The sequence below is a fragment of the Hippopotamus amphibius genome, chromosome 5 (genome assembly GCF_030028045.1).
Source record: "Hippopotamus amphibius kiboko isolate mHipAmp2 chromosome 5, mHipAmp2.hap2, whole genome shotgun sequence".
NCBI classification, from domain to species: domain Eukaryota; kingdom Metazoa; phylum Chordata; class Mammalia; order Artiodactyla; family Hippopotamidae; genus Hippopotamus; species Hippopotamus amphibius.
In genome coordinates this window covers 83,868,375-83,887,142 of record NC_080190.1, presented here as the reverse complement: position 1 = coordinate 83,887,142, position 18,768 = coordinate 83,868,375, and the positions used below count along the sequence as shown (strand labels likewise).

The following is an 18,768-nucleotide window of genomic DNA, read 5'->3' as shown; positions in this document are numbered from 1 at the left end:
TCCTGTTGATATGTTTTTGAAGAGTACAGTAACTCTTTTTCTTTAATTATTTTTTTAAAATTATTTATTGGCTATGTTGGGTCTTCGTTGCTCTGCGTGGGCTTTCCCTAGTTGCAGAGAGTGGGGGCTATTCTTCACTGCACAGGCATCTCATTGCAGTAGCTTCTCTTGCTGTGCAGCACAGGCTTTAGGCCTGCGGGCTTCAGTAGTTGTGGCTCACGGGCTCTAGAGTGCAGACGCAGTAGTTGTGGTACACAGGCTTTGTTGCTCCGAGGCATATGGGATCTTCCCTGACCACGGATCGAACGCCTGTTCCTTGCATTGGCAGGTGGATTCTTAACCACTGCACCACCAGGGAAGTCCAAGAGTACAATAACTCCTTAGGGATAAATTGTTTATCCCCCCTTGAATTTAATGCCAATTAATTTAATGCCAATTTAGTGCCACTTATCTTCATCAGATACAAGATTAAAAAGTTTTCTTTTCTCTTCTTTCTTTTTTCTTTTTTTAGTCTGGACTGTAGTAATCTATGATATCCGCCTTATTTCCTTTTGTGCCTTGGTTACCAGGAATCTAGGCCAAATTCATAGCCCAACTATAATAATCAGCTCCTCTCAGGTAACTGCTTATATTCACCCATTTACAGAGTCCCTATTGTATTTTCAATCTTAAATAACCCTATTTTTTAAATTATGTTTATGTTTGGAAAACTATCTTGTGCCCTTCCAGAACTAGGCAGGATATAAATTCTAAATAAACTAAAGTAATCACACACCTTTATGAAGTTAACTCTTTCAAATTACCTGAGTCCCATTTAGTGCATTATAGTAATTGAGCTGCACAGATTCTTTAAATTGGAAACATCTTCAAGAGAATCTAGTTTACTGTTTGTGTTGCCCTAACTGACTGTTTATCTGGCAAAATCAGGACCTCTAAGACCTACAAGGAAGCATCACTTCTACTGAAAATATATCAATAAATCAGGCATTTTGGAATCTGCATCAACTTTCAAGTCATTCGGTATCATTGTGTGCCTCAGAAGAGTGTTTTACTAAATGGTTAAAACCTCTAAAAGCACTCTGTCTTCCAGATGAATCATTTACATCCTGTTCATTAACAAGGGTCTCTAATTTCCTAATTGGGCCAAGACAGTCTTTCCTCCAGCAAGCTTCCAGGAAGAAAACATTGTCAGTACATCAAGCTATAGTAGGTGATCATACAGCAGCAGTATTAAATGAGGCAAGAAGTATCATGATAAAAGCATGGAACTCTCGGAGAGGTAAGTCTTCACAGGTATTCAGAATACTTCAGGGCTTTTTTGTGTGTTACAATGTGAAGCACAACTAACAAACCTTTCAAAGTAAAGAAGGAATTTTTTCCCCTAGAGGTATGCATTGATGGTGACTTTATTATCTATAGCATTCAGACAGTTTTCTTGTTGGAAAGATAAGGAACTCTCTCTCAGTCCCTTTGACCTTTACATCTCTCTTGAGTGTATGTCACTGAGTTAAACTAGAGCTGACACAAGGATGGTAAATACGGTCCACCTGCACTCATTTCACTGAGTGTGGCTGGGGGAGTCCCAGACACGGCCCAAGAAGTGACAGTCATGACAAGTAAGGATTACAGTCACTGTTTATTGACAAGATATTCAAGGGCCTAATACATACAAGGCACATACTATATTTAAATATGTTTACAACTGTTTGCTTAGGAACTGTGCCAGGTGCTTTAGTGTTCAGCTGGGCATGGAAATTGAGAACCGTGGGTAATGTGATAATACCTGTTATAAGCATTCACTTTAATAGCCGTTGTTCTAGGTGCCACCGTGATGTTATAATATGAATTTGTTTAGCCGTAATCTGTGTCCAGAATATAGCAAAATTAGCATCAGTTTCTAGGTATAGTAATAACACTGAAAGTTCGGAGCAAATACATATAATCCCTAATAGTAATCAACAAATATTTATTGTACACCTTCTGTATAGCCTATATATACCTATATGTATTATATCACACACACACACACACACACACACACACACACACACACACACGCAGCAGCCTAGTAAGTAGTTAAGAGCATGGAACTGGAAGTTAAACTAGCTCGTGCTACCATTTAAAAGCAGTGTGACACCTGCAGCACAGCAGCGACCGGGAGAGGCCCGAAGACTTAGCTTTGGAATCAAACTCTTCTGACCACCCAAGGGCAAGCACAATTTTCCGGAGCAAATCTCAAATGGATATGCGAGAAAAGAGGAAGAGCAGCCATTTAAACCATTGTGACCTTAGCAATATATTACCACATAAGGAACAGAGATGCAAATAGATCCCTGGATATTTTTGATGAGAGATCACAACCACTCACACAAGAAAAGCTTCCAGAGGAATACTTTAAGCATGATCCTGAACATAAATTCATTTACAGATTTGTTTGCATTCTGTTTAGTGCTGCACAACTAACTGCTGAGTGTGCAATAGTAACTTTGGTTTACTTAGAAAGGCTTTTAACTTATGCTGAGATCGACATTTGCCCCACTAACTGGAAAAGAATTGTTTTGGGAGCCATTCTTCTTGCCTCCAATGTTTGGGACCATCAGGCTGTATGGAATGTGGACTACTGCCAGATCCTCAAGGACATTACAGTTGAGGACATGAATGAGATGGAAAGGCACTTTCTGGAGCTACTTCAGTTTAATATTAATGTTCCTGCCAGTGTTTATGTCAAATACTACTTTGACCTTCGCTCCTTAGTGGATGACAACAACCTGAGCTTTCTGTTCGCTCCTCTCAGCAAAGAGTGGGCGCAGAACCTAGAGGCCATTTCCAGATTGTGTGACGACAAATACAAAGACTTGTGCAGAGCTGCTGTAAGAAGGTCTTTCAGCGCTGATCATTTCGTTGGTATTCAGCGCTCCAACGCCATCCTCTCTTAAGCAAGAAGTGAAGGGTTGTAACATCATAAACCCCTCGCAACAAGGACTGGAGAAATATCACCTCTCCTGTTCAGAAACCAGCAAAGTTAGTATTTTCACCTAAAAGAAAGACATTGACTCCAAGAGACTCATGGACAGCGAGGATTATGCTCATAGGAAAGAACGGGACCTTGTCAATGCAACACACTCTTTTGTCCTTTTTAATGCAAACCGAGTTACAAAAACCACTCCAAAGCTGAAAGCTCCCAACCCGCACACAGTTGTTTGCTTACTCTGTAGGCCAATAGCTCTGAACTATGTGAGGTTTTTTAATTACCAGTTTAAATTTTTAGACTTTAAAGACACTAACTATATGACGTTTACGTTTTTCCTGTTTTTCTTGCCCCACTCCCCCATATTGCTGCATATTCCTTTAGAATCAGTGCCGTATTACCAATAACACATGGGACTCCTAACAACTCATAAAGCCACTTGGGAACAGACTGTTGTAGCATTGTTAGGTTTGAAGGATTCTTCCTCCCTACTGCATCATTGAAGCTGCTAGTCATTACTGGCAATCGATTTAAACCAAAAAGCTGCTGAATAACACTTGTCATTCAAATTCTTTGCAAGCATTACTTATTAGCATTCTTAGCTTGTCTGGGATCATAAGCAGAGAAAGTATGTTATTATCTACTTCTGTTGAGTCCGTGCTGCATTTCTTTTTGACTCTAATGGTGCTTCTCATTTTCTGATGATTTTCCTCTTTGTTAAATACTTGTATTAAAGGATATTTTCCTAATTCCAGCCAACATGGCGGTCCAGTAATTAGCAAGCGGGTAATAAAATAGAAGGAGTCCCAGGAGTCTTAGTGCAATTTTAAGCTTTAATATAAGTGTGCTTGACACTGCAGGACACTGTTGCAGAAGTACAGATGCTGCAGACTGGCAGAATATCATTTGAAAGTTTACTTGGGTGCCTTCTGAACTCATTTGGTTTTGTGAGTTTTGAACATTAAGCTTTTGATTTTCGTTTTTTGTTTCAGCCCCTCTTGAAGATAGCAAACAATGGGCCGAGGCAAAAGGTTAAAATTGAGAGCTTGGTGTTTGGAATTTGCAAGACTTAAATGAGTTTAGAAGAAATTCAATTGAACTTTCGGATGATGTTTTGTAAGTCTGTAGCATTTATACGTCTACAAGTATCCAGGCTTAAAATTGCACTAAGACTTCAGGGGATACTTTATATCTTCATAGAACTGCCCCTCCTCTTTTCAAAATAATCCTTTGCAAGGCTGGGCTGTTAACCTGCTTGATCACCTAAGTTTTTTCTTCTTCTTCTAGATTTGGTAAAGGAATTATGAACAACAGTGTTAATACACAAGTAATAAATTGAAAGGAATTGGACCCTAATAGTAGTGATAGGAAAGTAAGTGCTGTAAAACAGCTTTTCTATCCTGTGTGTTAATAACCTGGCTGTAGGTGTCTCACTTCAAGTTCTGCTATTTTTAAGAGGAAACATGTAAATCTTAGGAACCCTTACCTCAGGATGTAAAAGGCAGGGAGGTCCAGTAATAGTCTTTCAGGAGATTGGTAATGATGTCAAATACAGTCCTAGGAATTTTGCCTGTAAACAAAGCATTTCTGAGCCAGAAATTCTTTCTCTCTTTATAGCAGGGCTTCACATTATATTGAGTGCTGCAGGTTCCATCACTTTTAAAGGACAGAGACCTAAATGATAAATAATGGTATATAAAATATTACAATCTACCACCTCAAAAAATATTGTTTATGGAGTTTGGAGCTTGGAAACTCAAGTATTGATTGCAGTTTTATTTTGAAAAGAATGCTACAACTTATGTGGTTTTTCTTCCTCATATTTATATTAAAAGAAAAGCTAATAAACTCTATTTTAATTAAAAAAATAAAATAAAAATAAAAACAGTGTGACAAACAAACTTATGGTTACCAAAGGGGAAAGGGTGAGGGGAGGGATAAATTAGGAGTTTGGGGTTAGCAGATACACACTGCTATATTTAAACTGATGAAATCAAGGTGCTACTGTATAGCACAGGGAATTATATGCAATATCTTATAATAAACCATAATGGAAAAGTATCTGAAAAAGAATATATGTATGTGTGTGTGTGTGTGTGTATATATATAAATAATACTGAATTTTATATATATATAAAATACTGAATCACTTTGCTGTACGCCTGAAATGAACACATTGTAAATCAACTAAACGTCAATAAAATTTTTAATTTAAACATTAAAACAAATAATTGACAGGAATAAAGCAACTACTTGAGAATGAAACAAAAATAAAAGTGTGATAGCAGGCAAGTCTCAAATTTCTTACCTATAAAATGGGAACAAAAGTACTTACTTGGCAGAATTGTTGTCAGAATTAAGTACAGTAATGTTCATAAAGTGCTAACCTAGGACTGGGCTTAAATGCTGAATAAAAGGTAACAATTTATTGTTTTATGTGTATATATATGTATATATACGTATATATATAGACACACACATGAATTTGTTAATAAAAAGAAATCCATAATAGGCATGAGATTAAAAAGAGAGTTTTTTTAAATCAAAATTTTAAGAAAGAATAATAGCAGAAAAAGAAAAAAAGGAGAGAGTCAGATGTCAGTACAAAAGAAGGGCAAAGCAAACAAACAAACAAACAAACTACACTGCAAGTTTTGTGAAAGTTTGCAACCAGATGGTGAGTGGCAGCAGCCAGGCTCAGCACTCACATTCTGGCATTTAGCTTGGCTCTAGGTCCTCCAAGAACTGCAGAATTCTCAAAACAAGAGTAATGATGGTCCTCCTGGGGACGAACTCAGGCCCTCTCCTCTGTAGGAGCATCAGGGCACTATGACTCACAGGAGCCACCACAAACACACTATCTGGAAATCCTTGCTGCAGCTACACTGCAAAGGAATTGGACTCGATTTGCCAGATTCCGCATGTGATCCAAGCATGGCCACCTGCCAAAGAGCCAGAGGAAGAGAGGGCCACTCGCCTTCCCGGTAACACATATTGATAGATTGCCTAGCCTCATCACCGAATGAAAAAGCAGCAGAGGGCTCACGAGAAGTCATTTCCAATGATGATTTGGCTTCAAAAAGAGCAGCTATAGTGGCAGAGTGTTTGGTGCATTGCCTCTTTTGGCTGAGTATCCGTTCCTCCATGGGGACGTGGTATTGGGAGGTTCTTACGGTGCGTGGAGCTATTCCTTTACCATCTGCTCCTGTATCTTCCTCCGGTGACATCAGAGAGTGCAACAGGACTTGCCTTTGCCATGTAATGGGATTTCGGGCTGTTTGATTCAACTGTGCATGTTATTACAAAGCTAGGAGAATGATCCTATCCTAGGTCAGCTGAACCGAAGCCAGAAGTTAACTGCAAACAAGACACCCGGCTTGCATAACAGCATGGAGGAGACCAGTCTCACTGCAGCAACACGGAGTAGGTGGTTGCTAATTAGCCTGCAGTGAAAATACCTACAGTGTGACGACCAAAGGGAAGAGTTCCTTGCTCATCTGGAAAAGGTAATCACTGTAGAGGTAGCTTAAAGTATTTCTGAGACCTCCCAGTGCCAGCCATGCAGGTGGTGCAGCTTTGGTGAGCAGGCTGAGTACAGGCAGAGACCTTTAGAAGCACCAAGGAAGGTGATTAACAACTGAATTCCTGGCAGCCCTGGTGCTTTCAGGAGCTGGTTCCTACAGACTGCTTGCCCAGAGATACTGCGCAGAAAAGAAGGAGGATGCGGTAAGCCAATGACCCTTATTGGAGAGATTCCAGCTCTGATTCTTGGATGCCAGTAAACTGAGGTTGTCTGTCTTGGGCATGGCATAGGTACAAGGACTCACGCAGTAAGTGGATGCAGATGTCCTGTGGGATGTTATTAGAAGAGGTGCATCAAACCTAATATATCCAAAATGCACTTTCTTTCTCTCTCTCTCTTTCACCCCCACTGCTAGATCTCTAACCCTTCAGCCTGTATTATATTGCCAATCTATGCTAAGGACAGTTCACGTCCCTCTGTCTCGGAGGCTAGACACTGGTCTAGGAGGGGGAGGGAGACAGCGCACAACTAAGGATTGGAGTGGGGATTTATGAAGGGATAAATAAGAAATTCCGTGGCTGGAGCTGGAGGGGGAGAGAAAGCCTGTGGATGAGACCAGAGGGAAAGCTAGGAGAAGCCAGGATGCCTGCCAGATGGAGAGGGGGCTGCGGACAGTATAGAAGTCAGGGGTTTAGGGATTGGGAGGGAAGAGTAAGCCCAAGTAGGGTCAAGGTCGGGAGGGGTATTGCGTGATTGTTCTGAGCCAGGAGACCTGGATAGCCTGTGGGTGGGTCAGCCTCCCGGGGATGTGGATGAAGATGAAAGGATGGAAGTGAATGAAAAGGCAACACCATCCACTCAGAAGCTGAGGAGCCTGGGCTGTCCTCCACTCCACGAGCCTTCTCACTCCCCACCTCCTGCTGGTTCCTGCATCCTGCTAAACAGCCCCCTGCATTCCCACATCCTCTCAGCTTGGTCCTCATCGTCTCTCTCTTGGGCTATTGCCAGAGTGTCCCCACCAGTGTCCCTGCCTCTAGTCTTTCCCCTCCAACCCATTCCTCACACAACTGCCGTGCATTATCTTTCCAAAATGCAAGCTTGGTCATGTCCCTAAGCTTAAAGGACTCTAGTTGTCCCATTGCCTGCAGAATAAAGCCCAAACTTCTTGCATGGCAGGCAGGGGGTTTCAAGATCCTCCTACCTTGCTATTGTAGCTTCATCTCTTGTAACTTACCCGCAAGTACGCAATCACCTGCAAGCATCTGGTCACCTGGATAATTTGCTATTCCTTGAATATGACCTTGTAATTGCCTTCCTACCTCCTGAAGTTATTCCCTCCGCCTAGAAGAGCTTTTCCTTCTCTCCTGCCTACCAAACCTCTTCTCATCTTTCAAGACGAAGCCACCTCCTCTGAGAAGCCTTGCTTATACTCCTCCTTCCAGATTAGGGTTAATTGTTCTGTCTCGCGCGAGCGCACGCGCACACGCGCACGTGTGTATGTTAAAATATATAAAACATAACATTTATCATTTTAACCATTTGAAGTCCGTAGTTCTGTGGCATTAAGTACATTCACACTGTTGTGCAACCTTCACCATCTTCCAGCACCAGAACTTTTTCGTCATCCCCAAGTAATACTCTGTCCCCATCAAACACTCACTGCCCATGATTCCGTCCCCCCAGGCCGTGGCAACCGTCATTCTACTTTCTGTCTCTAGGAGTTTAATTATTCGAAGTGCCTCTTCTATGTGGAATCTTGTAATGTATGTCCCTTTCTGACTGTCTTGTTTCATTTAGCATAATATCCTCAAGGTTCATCCATGTCTTAGAAAGTACCAGAACTTCCTTTTTAAAGCTGAATTATATTCCGTTGTATGCGTAGACTACATTTTGTTTATCCATGCATCTATCTGTGGATACTTGGGTTGATTCTACCTTTTGATTATTCTGAATGATGCCGCTGTGAACATCAGAGGTACAAGTACAGTATCTGTTCCAGTCCCTGCTTTCAGTTCTTTAGGGTATATACCTAGAAGTGGAATTGCTGGATCGTATGGTAATTCCAACTCTCGTTCTTCTCCCGCAAAGGTAATCGTGCATGGTAAGTGTGCATCTTCAATATCATAATGTAGCCATATATAAATTCCCTTGGAGCAATGTTCAATCATGAAGGCACAGCAAAGACCCTGGAAAGAATATCTGACTCTTCCCCGCAGTAAAAGTATGTTTTCCATGTAGAGAACTTGCAAACCAGTTGAAACGTGACAATGCTGTTAATGCTTAAACTCTAAAATTAGACTCTGGCAAAACACTTCTAAGATAATCCTTTCAAGAAATTCAGTTAGTAAGTTTTGTAGTTATTACTCTGTCATGACCTGCTTGGGCATTTGGAATTGAGAAACCTGAATTCCAGCCCCACCCTATCTGTTCCTAAGTTACCTAATTCTCTAGGCTCTAATTTTACCATCAGTAAGATAGCAAATGTTCCTGTACATTAACAAGAAAAGGTCAATCCAAATGAAAGCATTGTGGGAACCTCAAAAGAAAAAAAAAAGGTCTTCTGAATTATCATAGATACTGGCTGCCCCTGCAACACTGAGGCCTGTTTAGCTGACCTGCATGGTAGTCCATTGGACTCATGTCCTTCCCCAAAGGAAGCTAAATGGAATCCTTTAAAGGATAAAGTCCAGCCACACTTTTTTTTGAGGTTTGAATGGAACTTTTTTTTCAATTTAATTTTTATTTTATATAGGGGTATAGTTGATTACAATGTTGCGTTAGTTTCTGCTGTACAGCAAAGTGAATCAGTTATACACATACATATATCCATTCTTTTTCAGATTCTTTTCCCATATAGGTTATTACAGAACACTGAGTAGCATTCCCTGTGCTATATAGTAGGTCCTTGTTGATTATCTATTTTATATATAGCAGTGTGTATCTGTTAATCCCAAATTCTTAATTTATTCCTCCCCTATCCCACTTTTCCCTTTTGGAAACTATGAGTTTGTTTTCTAAGTCTGTGAGTCTCTTTCTGTTTTGTAAATAAGTTCATTTGTGTCGTATTTTAGATTCCACATGTAAGTGATATCATATGGTATTTGCCTTTTCCTGTCTGACTTACTTCACTTAGTATGATAATCTCTAGGTCCATCCATGTTGCTGCAAATGGCATTATTTCATTCTTTTTTTGTGGCTAATATTCCATTGTGTGTGTGTGTGTGTGTGTGTGTATACCACATCTTCTTTATCCAGTCATCTGTCGATGGACATTTAGGTTGCTTCCATGTCTTGGCTTTTTATATAGTGCTGCAATGAACAGTGGGGTGCATGTATCTTTTCAAATTATGGTTTTCTCCTGGTATATGCCCAGGAGTGGGATTGAAAGTGTAGCCATACTTGATCATTCCCATTTGGATAAGAAAAATCTTTGAGTGCGAAGTGGAATTCCAGGGACATTTGAAGAGTGATAGGAAAGCTGCTGGAGGGATTTAACACTGGGCAGTTAAGGAGGCAGTTTTCCAAAAATAAGAAATAGATACAGAGAAAGAAAGCCCTGAGCCAAGATTAATTAAAAATACTCTTGGTAAAACTTGATGGTAATAGACCTATTCAGTATGTGTGTATTTCATCCAGGCAGTATTGACTTTTTTAGGAAAACTTGTAGATAGAAAAAATACTTGAACGTACTTCACATGGTTATTTCTGGTCTATAGTACATACCACACGTGGCAAAGACTGTTGAGCATTACTGTTAAGATTTCGGTGCCAAATCATGAAACTTTTACTGAATAATAAATCAGCATAGCTTTCTTGCCTTAGAAGAACTGACTAATAAAGTTACTTTTAGATCTTACAACCTACATCCTTCACTTCTGTGTTTTCAGAATGTCTGTATTATTGATTCTCCAGGAGGGAAGGCAGGACTACTGATCTTTTTTTCACACAAATTGGTAAATTAATATTGAATGGGATATATTCTTCCTCCTCCATTTCTCCCTCTTCACTCCCTGAAATTGAAGAAGTGGCCGGTAAATAGAATACATGTTTGGAACAATTATAGAATTCCAGTGATGTAATTAATCTTTATATACAAGACAGAAGGCTCAGTGTGTATATACGTAATAGCAGTGAAATCAAAGAAAAATGAGACAGCAGTTCTTCTGAAGATTGAGATCCATTTTCAGGACTATCAGTTTATAGATCTGTATTTCTCTATTCTAGAAAGTTCAGAAACAGCCTGGAAAAGAGAGAGAATGTTAGTATGGAATAAAGGTGACATTTCTAATTAGGGGGAGGAAGATGAGTTTGATGCATGGTGTTAAAACAAGACTATCCATTTGGAGGAAAATGGTTCTCCCTGTTCTCTTTCTCTTTAAATAGTGTCTTTCACACTAATTCTTGGGCATCTGGTTAGGGAGCCCAGAAACAGAGGTGGCACTTGGGGTGAATTCTGTTGGCATTCAACCATTTTCCATCATATGCTTCTCCTTGTAAACTAGTCTCCAGTGGCCAAGGATTTATTTTATTTTCGAAGACATCTATTGTAGGTCTGACTTGAATTTATCCTGTTTCAGGACGCTTCCACATACATGCAAATCCATTTGTCCCAGGGAAGAACATTCTGAAACCATGTGTCTTTATTAAGAATCAGCCACGGCGGGTAGAATACTTACCTGAGTGCTGCCTCGGTGTGTAAAGAGCTGGCTTCACTAAGTTGCCTGAGTTGGGCGTGGTGGTGGAGAGCAAACACAGGGTCAAAAGCCAGGTTTCCAACAATTAGCAGAGGCACAGCTGCCAGCAAACACAATGCTGTGTGCATCCCAACAGGAAACCCTCACTCTCTATTAGACCTAATTATCAGTCAGCAGCTGAGTTCCAGAAATGATGCTGTAGGCTAGGCAGGAAAAAAGTCAGGAGAGGTTATCCTGAGGGGCGAGTGGTCCTGTGACAGTGCTTTATAGTACATTTCTTGGACAGCTATTCCTTTGATTTGGTGACCTCAAAATCTTGGTTGATGCTTTGAACGTCTGGAGAAGAAACTCGAGCAGTCTAGTATCATTCTTTAACTTTCAGGTGGCTGGCATCTGATTCTTCGGGGTGTTGGCTGGGGGAGGGAGGGTGGGATGGAATAGGGGAGTACCTTCCATGAATCCCATAGAATTCACAAGAATCTGAGTCAAATGGCAGCTGGTACCCGGGCCACAAAGACCACTCAGAGGGCCAGAGCCACTTGCCACAAAGCAGCTACCCCACTGCCCAGGGAGGCAATGCATTTTGGTGAGACTATCTCCTGGCTGGGAGCCTTTATCCAGCAGAAGGCTGAGCTCATTTTCTCCTGGGATGTTGCCTTGAGGCTTTGCTGACTTAGCTACTCTACCACAGTGACCATGTGAAGTGACATGATTTTTTTTTTTTAATGTAGATGAAAATCCATAAGATTATGGATTTTTTAAAATACCTTGCTCATTTCAGGTCTTTTACAGTTCACAAATGTGCTTTAAAATGTCTTACCTATATTCCTCAGAAGTTTTTTCTGCTGTACCACGTGGCTTGCGGGATGTGAATTCCCCGACCAGTATCAAACCTGAGCCCAACTGGACCACCAAGGAATGCCCCACACTGTCTTCTTCATTTTATGTTTCAGTGATTGATTTTCAACACATAATGTCTGCATTCTTCACAATATTATTGTGTGTTTCAGATCAGTTTTTACGGGTGGGATAACATTATACTTCCAAACAGAGGCTACATTTTATTTTCAATAAGAGTATGCCAGCGCTGCCCCTATACTACTAAGCAATAACATCTGTCTCAGAACTCTACTTACGGAGTAGCTGCACGAAAAAGGCAAACGCTGGCCGTAAGTCAACTGTTTACAAAGTGAATTCTGTGTTCCTGTGGAGTCCTTCATTTCCTGCGTAGCTCTAATGTCAGCACACGCTGGGCAGGGAGAAGGGTTTTTGCTTAAAGCCAAGGCTCCAGGCAAATATCTAAGGAAACGAGTGCCCTCGCTCCGCCAATGCACTGCAGGCCCCGCCACGTGGCACAGGAGAGCTGCTCTCTTTTCTCTGGTGTGACTGCTTGGTTGCATGGATCTTACAGGCAGTGCTGCCTGGAACCAGTGCTTCTACAGACATTTTAGTGAAAACAGGCCTTTCAGTTTTTCATCTCAGATCCCTTTGAAATATCTTTGAAATCTCAGGCCTTAGAAATATCTCAGATGCTGGGGAGGAGCAAATTTGGATACCAGACACCATGCTGTACATACATTCATCCCTTCCCTGCTGCAGTTTTATTATTAGGAAAGCTTGTGTACTAAGAACCTTAGAAGGAGAGCTTCCCCAGAATACTCTTCACTTGCTCATGCAAGTCTATTCCTGGAGGGTCCCACTGGGACCCCTACAACTCCCACCAACTGAATTCGACAGGTAAATATAGCTTAGGCTGAAGATGGGGCCACACTACATTAATATTCAGTCCTGATTCCAAATATATGACAGGTCTATGCCTCTCTAATTAGTTTACATTGTGAACTGGGGAAATAATTATGTAATTTTTATATTTGATTTCTCGTTGCATAAAATAGCACTTTATTTTTTAAAAATTTATTTTATTGACGTATAGTTGATTTACAGTGTTGTGTCAATTTCTGCTGCACAGCAAAGCAATTCAGATATATATATATATATACACATATATTCTTTTTCATATTCCATTCCATTATGGTTTATTACAGGATATTGAATATAGTTCCCTGTGCTCTACAGTAGGACCTTGTTGTTTATTCCTCCTATATATAATAGTTTGTATCTGCTAACCCCAAACTCCCAGTCCATCTCTCCCCTCTTCCCCCTTGGCAAATGCAAGTCTATTCTCCATGTCTGTGAGTCTGTTTCTCTTTTGTAGATAAGTTCATTTATGTCATATTTTAGATTCCACATGAGTGATATCATATGATATTTGTCTTTCTCTGTCTGACTCTCTTCCCTTAATATGATAATCTCTAGGTTCATCCGTGTTGCTGCAAATGCTATTTCATTCTTTTTATGGCTGAGTAGTATTCCATTGTATATATGTACCACATCTTCTTTATCCATTCATAAAATAGCACTTTACTGACAGGATGCCACATCAAAATGCACACAGATATGAAATATTCTGATATTCCAGGCACAAAAGTCAGGATTTAAATAAAATCTCCCAAAGTGTAACCTCTGAGAACTATTGACCACGTGAGCACAGGTCATGGAGAATTCTTTCAGCTGCTGTATTCTTCTGTATCATCCTCCTCCTCATTTATTAAGAAAAAAATTATCGAGTAGTTACTGTCTCAGGCACTTGGGAATACAGAAAGCTGAAACTCAGTCCTCACAACTTATTAAACTCTAAGTGCATTAGAGAAGACAAACAAATTACAAAAATAACAGCAGGTACTGGGAGTTAAGGAAAGTAGGGAAGACTACTGTATTTGATTGTGTTCTAGCTTGTCTGTCACACTTACTTGGAATATTCTTTCCCTCAGCAGATAAAAGAGATAATGCATACTTTATATCTTAACTTATAAATACCCAAAGGGCAAGACTGTGCCTTTTGTGCATTCAGTACAGCCTTCTGCTGGCACAGGACAAAGACTAATTGATATGTCAAAGCAGTTGGATGGGACAGGCTCCTTCCATCTCTGTGACGTACAGCAATCTGGCTTAGGGTAAAGCTTTATACTTTGGTGTCTGGTTCTTATTTAAAATGGACTCCCTCCCCAGCCCCTCTGGAGAACTAGCACAACCAGTTTTTTTAATTAATTACTTAATTTATTTATTGGCTGCATTGAGTCTTTGTTGCTGCACACGTGTTTTCTCTAGTTGCAGAGAGCGGGGGCTACACTACATTGTGGTGCACAGGCTCCTCATTGTGGTGGCTTCTCTTGTTGCAGAGCACGGGCTCTAGGCATGTGGGCTTCAGTAGTTGTGGCACATGGGCTCAATAGTTGTGGCTCACGGGCTCTAGAGCACAGGCTCAGTAGTTGTGGTGCACAGGCTTAGCTGCTCCATGGCATGTGGGATCTTCCCAGACCAGGGATTGAATCCGTGTCCCTTGCATTGGCAGGCGGATTCTTAACAGTGGTTAAGGAAGTCCCACACCCAATTATTATAGTTATGATATGCTTATCAGTATCTTGCTAATTCCTACACAATAGGCCCAGGATAAGATATTTATTTGCCCCACAAGAGTTTAACCTATGTTTTAAGGTTCTTCAACAAGTGATTAGACATTTGAAGTGACATGGAACATGGCTTAGTTAAAAACAACCAGGATGAAATAGGGAGCAATTATCTACCTGGCTACATTGGAGCAGAGGGAAACATTAGTCACCTGCCTGCCCATCTGCCTTCAACATCACTCTCAACCTCTCTGAAACGTGACCTTTACTCTTTCAATTTTAAAAAGGGTCTTCAAGCCATCATAATCTCTGACCAGTTTTTTTAAATTGAAGTATAGTTGATGCACAATATTGTATTATTTCTGCTGTACAGCAAAGTGATTCAGTTATGCATACTCAAAAGTTCTTTTTCATATTCTTTTGCATTATGGTTTATCCCAGGATATTGAATATAGTTGCCTGTGCTACACAGCAGGACCTTGTTGTTTATCCATCCTATGTATAATAGTTTGCATCTGCTAACCCCAACCTCCTAATCCATCTCCCACCCTCGCTCAGTGACCACAGGTCTGTTCTCTATGTCTGCTCTCTCATTAGTTTTTACACATGCTCTTCCCCCTCCTAAAAGAGTGCTTCTTAAACTTGCATGTGCATAGAAATCACCTGAGTATCTTGTTGAAATGCCAGGTGTGACTCAGTGAGTCTGGGGCGTGGCCTGAGATTCTGGATTTCTCACATGCTGCTGCCTAAGGAGGAGCAGGGGCCTAGAACACCCTGCTGGCCCACCCTGGTTTCTGGACCCGTGGATTTTATAAACTGCTACCAAAGAAGTAAAAATAGTAACCACATCAACACCAAGAACAAAACAATATTAATTGGTCAAGAAAGGCCATTAAACATATGTATGGCTCTGATTGCTATATCATAAAGAAAGGTTATTTAAATTTCAAGAAAAGTAGGAAGGACATAGTTTCAGAATAGAGGACAATCTTTTGGATTGAACAAACAGAACTTGGTGGGAAAACTCACTTTGTTGATCTCATTTCTAAAATTTTGCTGTGATTATACTATGTATAAAATAGATAACTAATGAGAACCTACTGTATAGCATAGGGAACTCTACTCAATGCTCTGTGGTGACCTAACAGAAGGAAATCCCAAAAAGAGGGGAGATTATATATATATATACACACACACACACACACATATATATGATTCACTTTGCTGTAAAGTAGAAACTAACACACCATTGTAAAGCAGCTATACTCCAATAAAAATAAAATAAAATACAATAAAATTTGGTCCTAGAGTGGAAGCACTAGAAGCAGTTAGGAAAAACGGGCCTGCCTGAAGCCTACTGAGGCTTTTAAGTCTCAAGTCTAGAGTCAGCTTTTCCAAGAAGTCTTTTCTGATCCCAGAGGTGGGGTGGGATGTCCCTCCACAGGATGCACCAGGGATCCCTGTGCCTGACTCTGGCATAACCCTCATAACTGTCCGCTGTAATTGCTTGTTTACCTGTCTGGAGCTCCCAACAGTCCTAGAATGTCTCTTTTTTCATTGAAGTAGAGTTAATTTACAATGTTGTGTTAGTTTCAAGTGTAGAGCAAAGTGATTCACATACATATATTTATGTATTCTTTTTCAGGTTATTTTCCATTATAGGTTGTTACAAGATATTGAGTATAGTTCCCCGTGCTATACAGAAGATCGTTGTTGTTTACCTATTTTATGTATTTATTTTTTTACTGTTTAATAATTTAATTTGCTTTTTTCAAGTGGTTTCCAGAACCAGTACACTCAAGTTTTGATTAGATATTGCAACATTAAAATTTCCCAATAGTGGGGCTCCTAGGTAGCGCAGTGGTTAAGAATCCGCCTGTCAATGCAGGGGACACAGGTTTGATCCCTGCTCCAGGAAGATCCCACATGCCGTGGAGCAACTAAGCCCGTGTGCTACAACTATAGAGCCTGCACTTTAGAGCCCATGAGCCACAACTATTGAGCCCATGTGCTGCAACTACTGAAGCCCACGTGCCTAGAGCCCATGCTCAGCAACAAGAGAAGCCACAGCAATAAGGAGCCCGCACACCACAATGAAGAGTAGTCCCCACTCACCGCAACTAAAGAAAGCCCACGCACAGCAAAAAAGACCCAGCACAGCCAATAAAATAAATAAATAAATTTATTAAAATTTCCCAATACTGACCAATATTCCAGTTCATCAGACACATTCTCATTGTTTTCCTCAAGCAGAGGGGAATGGGGTGACCTTTTATTGACAGTGATTAGCAGTAGTAAGGCTACCGTAATGTAACTGGCAATCCCTAAGAATTCTTTCCTCTCTATGCTTCAGTGTCATAAAGAGAGGGATTTTGAAGCTGTCCTCTTTTGAAGCTTTCCTGAGCGTGTTTTAGTAAAGATTCCAATTCTGTTTAGCATCCTGAGTGGGGGGAACGGCCTGGACACACAAAGTTGGGCAAATCTGGATTTTAGTATCTCACATTTAAACTCATGTCTTTAAAGATGTACTTAGCCAGTGGAGAAGACACTTCATTGGTGCGTTCCTCAAAGAAATGCTGTAAGACTCAGGCTGAATCTTGGCAAAAGTTTATTAGTTTTTGTTTACCTATTTTATATATTGTAGTGTGTAACTGTTAATACCAAAATCCTAATTTATATCTCCCCCCACCCTCCTGCTACGTTTCTAGTAACCACAAGTTTGCTTTCTATGTCTGTGAGTCCATTTCTGTTTTGTAAATAAGTTCATTTGTGTCATTTTTTAAGATTCCGTATGTAAGTGATATATTTGTCTTTCTCTGACTTACTTCACTTAATATGATAATATTTAGGTCCATCTATGTTGCTGCAAATGGCATTATTTCATTCTTTTTTATGACTATTATTCCATTGTATATATATGTACCACATCTTCTTTATCTATTCATCTGTTGATGAACATTTAGGTTGCTTCCATGTCCTGGCTGTTGTAAATAGTGCTGCTATGAACATTGGCCTGCATGTATCTTTTCAAATTATAGTTTTCACTGGATATATGTTCAGGAGTGGGGTTGCTGGATCATATGGTAACTCTATTTCTAGTTTTTTAAAGAACCTCCATGCTGTTCTCCATAGAATGTCTTTTATCTGCCTCTGTATTCCAAAGCCTCAAACATTGCAAGTACACAGAAAAGACTCAGTAACTGAATGAAGGCCTGAAATGATGGATCATTGTTCCAGTCTCACTAGTGGATTCTGTTTGTAGTGTTAGGTAGAATTAGAGATATTTTTTGAAGTGGTCCAAACTAGCGGCATGTATGAAATTATAGATGAAGTGTACATTAAGAATATTCTTCTGTAGCACAGGGTTTTTTTTGAATATGCATTGAAACACATCTACATATATCTTTACCTGTTCCTTACTTTGAACCTGACTGGCTATTTCCAACTCTAACTGGTCAAGTAATATTTTATTCTGTGACCTTGCTGATACCTTGAACTATTTCTTTGTTTTTCTGGTCTTCTGAATGAGCTACCATGAGCTTTAGGGGATTCTTGTGAACTTTTAATCTGCTCTGATCCCCTGGGCTCTTGGCTTTTAAACAGGAATGGATAGCAAACATGCGTTTCTTATGATAACATTTCTTAATTTCCCTCCACTTCTTAGCCTGTCTATTGTGTAGGATGGACTTATTGTTCTCTTCCAAAATAAACAGCTCGCACAGCTTATAGCTCAGTGTTAATCAGAAACTTGTTTACCACAAGGATCTACTGGGAATTAAGACAGACAAATATCAACTATAAAAATAAGAAATGGCAGGTAAATCACTTGGCTAAGAATTATGCTCAATAGTGAACTCAAATTCCTCTTTTTTCAATGATGGTAATGATGATAATGGCAAAAATATATATATTAACATACACATATAAGGTATGTGTGTATATGTATGTATGAAACATCTGTGGGCATGTACAGCACTTACTAGTGATTATTTCTAGGATGACATCACAGAAGACTTGCATTTTCTATGTTGTATATTTGTCTTAACATTTGAATTTATTACTATAGCATATATTTTCTGTTCTAAGCAGAAAAACAATTCTGAATTTAGCTAGAAA

General features: G+C 40.0%; 1 protein-coding gene and 1 pseudogene across 2 annotated transcripts in view; both read left to right on the top strand.

The window, feature by feature from the left end:
* Window positions 1–2,134: 2,134 nt before the first annotated feature.
* On the top strand, window positions 2,135–2,936 carry LOC130854247 (cyclin-Y-like protein 1; annotated as a pseudogene).
* A 3,153-nt stretch (window positions 2,937–6,089) lies between these two features.
* The window catches only part of LYST (lysosomal trafficking regulator), a 195,958-nt gene continuing 183,279 nt past the window's right edge, over window positions 6,090–18,768 (top strand). The window contains exon 1 of one of the 2 annotated variants that reach the window (XM_057734359.1): window positions 6,090–6,474. The gene's annotated coding sequence lies outside the window, so the exon portion shown is untranslated. Of the gene's footprint in view, window positions 6,475–6,569; window positions 6,695–18,768 lie in introns of those variants that run through there. The other variant, XM_057734357.1, reaches the window with a different exon arrangement.